The sequence below is a fragment of the Coenobita brevimanus genome, chromosome 27 (genome assembly GCF_032717465.1).
Source record: "Coenobita brevimanus isolate Jiangsu-jjx chromosome 27, ASM3271746v2, whole genome shotgun sequence".
Taxonomy (NCBI): domain Eukaryota; kingdom Metazoa; phylum Arthropoda; class Malacostraca; order Decapoda; family Coenobitidae; genus Coenobita; species Coenobita brevimanus.
Genome location: NC_136980.1, coordinates 33,721,388 through 33,728,845, shown reverse-complemented (window position 1 = coordinate 33,728,845; position 7,458 = coordinate 33,721,388). Strand labels below are relative to the sequence as shown.

General features: G+C 43.1%; 1 pseudogene; it reads right to left on the bottom strand.

Moving 5' to 3' along the window:
- Positions 1-3,719: 3,719 nt before the first annotated feature.
- On the bottom strand, positions 3,720-3,816 carry LOC145394628 (5S ribosomal RNA; annotated as a pseudogene).
- Between the last annotated feature and the right edge of the window lie 3,642 nt (positions 3,817-7,458).

Sequence of the window (7,458 nt, the reverse complement as noted above, 5' to 3'; positions counted from 1 at the left end):
ATAATCAGAGGTCCCCCCAAGGGGGGGATCAGACCAGCCGCGAGCCGATACTTATCTAGCGTTGCTCAGAATATGATCCTGAGCTTGACTTACTTTCACCAACTTCGAACACATAGATTTTCATCCCTACTACACACTTGCAAAATTTTATGATGATATTTTTATCAGCTGCAAAGTTATCGTGCTAACAGACACACAGACACACAGAGAGACAGATAAACTGAAAACAATACTCGTAGGAGATTTCCATCCCAACTACACACCTGTAAAATTTTGCTATATCTTGAGCTGTTGCGAAGTTATTGTGGTGACCGACACACAGTTTGACCTGCTTTCACAAATTTCGAATTCGTGAATGCCTTTTTTTTTTTTTTTTTTTTTCCCTATTACACACCTGTAAAATTTTGTGGCAATATCTTGAGTGGTTGTAAAGCTATCGTGCTAACACACACACACACACACACACACACACATATATATATATATATATATATATATATATATATATATATATATATATATATATATATATATATATATATATATATATATATATCCGAGTATACTTAGGCTACTTCCCCCAAAGAAAGGGATGTAGCCGTTACAGGACGACACACTCCAAATTTACTCACACACACACACACACATTCATTTTCATCTTAGCCCCAAAGGGAAGAGGGGGACAGATCATCACCACACCACACCGCACGAGGGTTAACTGCGCAGTGCAATCAGTGACATCCGCAGCAGGGCCTGACAGTAGAGCTGGTTTACCCCTGCCAAATCATAATGGACTCATTCCATTACCCGCACCTGACCTGATCAGCTGATCAGACCAAATGCGGGAGAATATTCCCTCAGGGCTGCGTCATCATTTATTCATTAACAATTTCTCTCCAGTCATTCCTATCATGTGCAGCCACTCTGGTCAACAAATATTCCTCTTGCATCCGACACTCTCTTCACACTGTCTATCCATCCTATTGGTGGTTTTCCTCTCAGCCTTACACCTCACACATCTGATCCAGTTATCTATTTTCACCAATCATTCATCATCCATTCTCTCCATATGCCCAAACCATCGCAACACCCTTTGCTCAACTCGATCAGCCATTTCCCGCACAACTCTCGTTCTCCTTCGCACTTCATCATTTCTCACTCGATCCATATGCTTCACTCCACACATATCCTCAGACACCTCATCTCCATTACATTCAAATTTTTCCTCTCTGCTACACTCATATTCCACGTTTCAACCCCATATAATGCAGTCGGTACAACAGCACCCTCATACAGCCTTCTCTTTACATCCATTCTAAGCAAACGACATCTAAACACTTTTTTCATTCCTCCCAGCACTTTTCCTACTTCATTCATTCTAGATTTCACGTCTACATCTATTCTTCCTTCCACAGCAACATGTGACCCTAAATACTTATAACACTCTACCTCCTCAAGCAACTCACCATTCAAAACTATATTCATCCTTGTACCATCTACCAACCTCGTACACTTCATCACTTTACTCTTATTCTCGTTTACTTTCAATTTCCTCCTTTCACACACCCTTCGAAACTCCTCTACCAACTGTCTCAATCTCTCCTCTGAATCAGCCACCAGTGCAGTATCATCTGCTGCAGCAGCTGACTCAGATTCCACTCTCTACCATCAGCATTCACAAAACTCAGACCTCCACCTAACACTCTTGCATTCACCTCCCTTATAACACCATCCATATCAATGTTAAACAACCAAGGCGACATCACACATCCCTGCCGCAGCCCCACTCTCACGGAAAACCAATCACTCACAGTATTTCCCACTCTTACACAAGCTCTACTATTTACATAAAAACTCTTCATTCCTTTTAGCAACCTACCATTAACTCCATACAGTCTTAAAACAGCCCACAATGCCTCCCTACCAATTCTGTCATACACTTTCTCTAAATCCATGAATGCCCAAAACACATCCATACCTTTCGCTAAATACTTTTCACACACCTGTCTCACAGCAAACACCTGATCCACGCATCCCCTCCCTCTCCTAAAGCCACACTGCTCATCACCAATCACTCCCTCTGTACCCTCTCTAACTCTCTAATTATTAATTAACACAATACCATACCCACAACACTCAAGAGACTTATACCCCTAAACCTAGTGCATTCATACTTATCACCTTTACCTTTATACAATGGAGCCATACAAGCACTTGCCCAGTCATTTGGCACCATACCTCTCACAAACACATTCAACATTCTTACTAACCACTCAGTAGTAGTCGCTCCACCACCTTTCAGGCATTCCACAGCCCACCCACCCATACCTGCAGCTTTCCCTGTTTTCATCTCTTTTGCTGCCTCCAGCACATGCTCCATCGTGATCAAAGAATCATTCAACTCTCCCAACACATTTATTCCTTGCACCTTTCCATCTCCCACAATATCAGCCTCCCTTTCCTCCTCTACATTTGACAATTTTTCAAAAGACTTTGCCCATCTCTTCCATACTGCATCCATCTCAATTAACATCCTTCCATCCTCTACTTTTACTCGTTCTTCCTTCCCAGACTCTCCGTTTCGCACCCTTTTCACCTCCTTCCAAAACATTTTAGTATTCTGTCGAAAATTATCAATCAATCGCTTACCCTACCTCTCATCTGCAGCCACTTTAGCAATCACGCACAGCCCTTCTAATCCTATTCCTCTTTTCCTTATACCTCCCATATGACACCTCATCTTTCCTCTGCAGCCACACTTCATATGCATGTCTCTTCTCAGCCACAGCCATACTTACTTCCTCGCACCACCATTCAGTTCCCTTTCTTACACCACCATCCACTCGTCTCACACCACACACCCTTCCCGCATGCCCCACCACAGCACTCTTAAACAACTGCCATTCCTCCACACTGCCATTCTCCTGATCCTTCACTGCATTCCACTCATCTTTCAATTTTTCCTATCATTTTCTCTATTTTATCCAGCTCACCTTCAATATATATACTGTGTACACACACACACACACACACACACACACACATATATATATATATATATATATATATATATATATATATACAGAGAGAGAGAGAGAGAGAGAGAGAGAGAGAGAGAGAGAGAGAGAGAGAGAGAGGAGAGATCGGTCGATAGATAGATAGATAATACATATATATATCCATCCATCCATCATCCAATCCTACGTTGCCCCATGAAGAGCGTAGGAGTCCGGGGCTAGGCAAATTGGTCCTGGCATTTAAGATGAGAGTGACTAGCCTCATTCATCTCTGAGTGGCATTACGTGAGCAATAAACAACAACCATCCCTTGTATATATACCTATACAGGCTCAATCCGACTGGAGCACCTTAATTACCCACCAGGCGCCATAATTTGGTTATATGGTTACCACGCTGGACCACCCAGCGTAGTAAATGGTTTCCTGGTGTACAGGAAACCATTTGACTTGTCATTCGGTGTAGAGTCACCCATAGGCCGAAGGAAGAGGAAAGAATGAAAGAAAGACAAAAGAGGAAGGAAGGATGAGAGGAAAGGGCAGTCACCTGAGAGCAGCGTTAGAGAGAGAGAGAGAGAGAAAGAGAGATACATACATATATACCGTATATATATATATTCATTCATTGCCAGTGTTTACAGGGAGGGGCACTAATCCTCCACCAACCCCATTTAACACGTAGGGAGAACGTTATGCCAACAGCATCTGGTGTTCCCAGGCGGTCACCCATCCAAGTACTAACCAGACCCAACGTTGCTTAACTTCGCTGATCGGACGGGAAGCGGTGTACTCAACGTGATTATATATATATATATATATATATATATATATATATATATATATATATATATATATATATATAATTTTCAGTGTTTATTCGTAAGGAATCACTCTCCTGGTGAGATTAAGAGCTTCTTGTTTTGCTTTCAGTGCCGCTGCAGCGACGCCGGCAACACTATATATGAGGTAATAATAATGATAATAATAATAATAATAATAATAACAATAATAGTAATAATAATATTAATATCAATAATAATAATAATAATATTAATATCAATAATAATAATAATAATATTAGTAGTAGTAGTAGTACTACTACTACTGCTACTATTGTTTTTTTTTTTTATCACCTCCATCCAGTGGTGAATTATATTGTGAAGATCAAAACCAACCTTCCTAATACAGTTCATCATTTGGAGTTGTAATGTGAAGGTTAACACTAACCCACATATTACAATCCGTTGCCCCAAGCACGCCAACGGCTGTGGTTACCAACCATCTACTATTACTATTATTATTTTATTTTTTATTTATTGATATTACAATGTAAATAAAGACATTAAACTATTGTAGTCGCTGGTCTATGCGACTCTCGACCACTGTAGCTTCGTAATCCATACCCGCCAGAGAGACAGGCCTGAGGGCTGATGATCTTATGCCCCTTAGACATGGCAGAGCAGACCTCACGAGGAAGAATGAGAGTCGACATCTCATCCAGGCCATAACAGAACTCTGCGGTTGACGTTTCTTCTCAGAAAAAAACTCTGCCAGTCTCGAATAGAATCTCACTGCCTCTGGACCCATCCCACCTGATGTCGTGAACACAAGGGGAGTGAATCGACCGTGTTCCACATGTTGGATCCTTTCTTGATAATTTCTATTTTTTTCTTGTTCATTCCTCTTGTGTGCAGCTTCGAGAGACAGTTCACGATGACATGTTGCCATGGGATCGAATATCCTGTTGTCGAAGAACGCCTTCTGCCCACGTGTCCAGAAACCTCGAGCACTGACATCCACTCTTGCATCATTTGATGTGTTTGCTTTTCTGTGGGTGAAGTGCTCGCTGTCTAAGGGTAGCAGAGCTGGCTCAGTCGTGACATCATGGCATATTTCCTGCAGCATTTTGGCAGTGAGGCCACGTACTTCATCGTTTCGGATGCAAACAAAGCCTCCCTTCTTGCATACCATTGCATGGTTTGCATCAAAGGCAGTGCCACAGGCACAGTGTTGAGGTAGGTTCTCTATTGGCCACCCATATCTCAAGGCTATGGCGTCAATAAATTCTCGTTTGTTGAAGTGGAAGCCTTTTGCCTTGAGAGGCAGAGTTGTGAGCCAGTTCGATGCCCCAACCTCCTGTGCAATTTCAACTCATCTGCACTGGTCTGGTGTTAGATGTTCGATTATGTGCTGCAGCTGGTCTTTTTGTCTTGCTTCACGCTCCTTGCTTATCTGTGTCTTTATGTCTTTCTGCCTTTGGTGGTCGATTTCACTCGTCTCAACCTCGGTGCAGATCTTCTGTGACAAGGATTCGGTGAGCCTGAGTGAATTTCTGTGTTCATAGCTTGCCACGGCTACTGGATTTATAATGCCAAGGCCTCCCATCCTGGGTGGTAATGCTAGAAGGTCCCTCTCTTCTGGTGTGGGGATGTGGCCATTGGTTAGAGATGGGAGGAATGAATCCCTGATAGCATCCTCCAGTGGTTGTAGCAGCAACTCGATGTCTGGTATGGTCCTCATCACGAAGGTCCACTTGTGCTTTACACCATAGGTAAATGCACTGTATGCTGCATGGGGCTCTGTTTTTACGTGGCTGGATAGTGTATGAATTTCTTCTACCCATGTCTTTACCTTATCACTCACATATTTGTCTTTGAATTCCTTAGTTCCAATCACAGCCCCTAGATGCCTCTGACCTTCCTTGGTCACTAACACGTTTGTGCCTCTAACTGCCTCTTGTGCATCTTGATAGTAAGCTGGTTTCACGATCAAGATGGACTTACTGGCATTAGGGTAGTAACCTATTTCAGGGCCATGAGATGTTACAAGGTCCCACCATTTCCTCACATCCTTAACCTTGCCAGCACCCGTGAGATCATCTGCTTAGGCTACCTGTTTTACATTGGTGGCCTCGTATTTGATCCGTTATTGCAGCAATGTCATCGCCAGGGGCTACATAGCCATGGCAATGGGGTGCCCCTGGGTAGTTCCTTCTGTGGACCAATTACACCGGCATCGTGAGCCGCTGTCTTACCCACAATGTAGAGGTCTGCTGGTTCTTTGTAGGTGTTTTCCACATATTGGGGAAATGCTGAGGATTTAACCTTGATATTGTGCAGCATTGCCTCCCATTGATGGAATTAAATGCATTTGAGGCATCAACTAATAATACTGCCTGACAGTCCTCTTTCACAAATATTTTCCTCATGAAGTGAACTGCTGCCTCACCTCCTGCCTGCTGGCCTGCACACACCTGGAGGTTGCCAACTGCCTGCTTCACATCATCTTTCACCACCTCCATGATGCATTTTCCTATAATCCATCTTAAGACTTCACCCACCCCGATGGGCCTGCATCCAGGATTCTTATCAAGGGGGATTAGTCTGCAAGCCGTCAGAGCTTCGATATTACTGCACTGACTTGAAGCCAGCTTCCTCGCCAGTGAGGCAATGGTGTTACACAGGTCTGTTGCTGCCTCCCCAAACTTGATGTTACTGAGGATTACTCGCCAAGATTTTGCATCCAGGTCTGACGGTCCTGCCCCTCCCTGTGTGTGCATTGCCTTCCGCCACACCATATCTCCAGTTATCCTGTCATATATGATGGGATTGGGAGGAGTGTAGTTGCCGTCAAGTTTTGACTACTACTACTACTACTAGTAGTACAACTACTACTACTACTATTATCATTTCAAAACAACATACAGCACCTGAGTCTCTTAGTTCACATAATACACACACACACACACACACACACACACATAAACACACACACACACCATCCAATCCTACGTTGCCCCAGAGGAGCGAAGGAGGCCGGGGCTAGGCAAGTTGGTCCTGACATTTAAGATGAAAGTGACCAGCCTCACTCATCCCAGAGTGGCATAACATGAGCAATAAACATCATCTATTCCTTCACCGGCTGAATCCGACTGGAGTGCCGTAATTACCCTTTAATCCACCAGGCGCCATAATTTGGTTATATGGTTACCACCCAGCGTAGTAAATGGTTTCCTAGCGTATAGGACACCATTTGGCTTGTCACTCATTGTAGTCACCCATAGGGAGAAGGAAGAGAAAAGAATGAAGGAAAGGAAGGCAGAAGAGAGAGTGTAAAGTCACCCATGGGCAGAAGGATGAGGAAAGAAAGACAGAAGAGGAAGGAAGTAAATAAGGAAGGATATATATATATATATATATATATATATATATATATATATATATATATATATATATATATATATATATATATATGAAGCCTCTGTGGCACAGTGGTAATGTGTGCGTTTTCGTACACTGAAGAACAAGGGTTCACGCCCCGCCAGGGTAATAACTTTGGGACCGTTCTTCTGGCCACGTACTGCATTGGTGGACATAAAGGGTGCTGTGGTTGAACCAGTGTCGCATACTATAAAGTATACTTGCATCCAGTTGGCTTGCGCA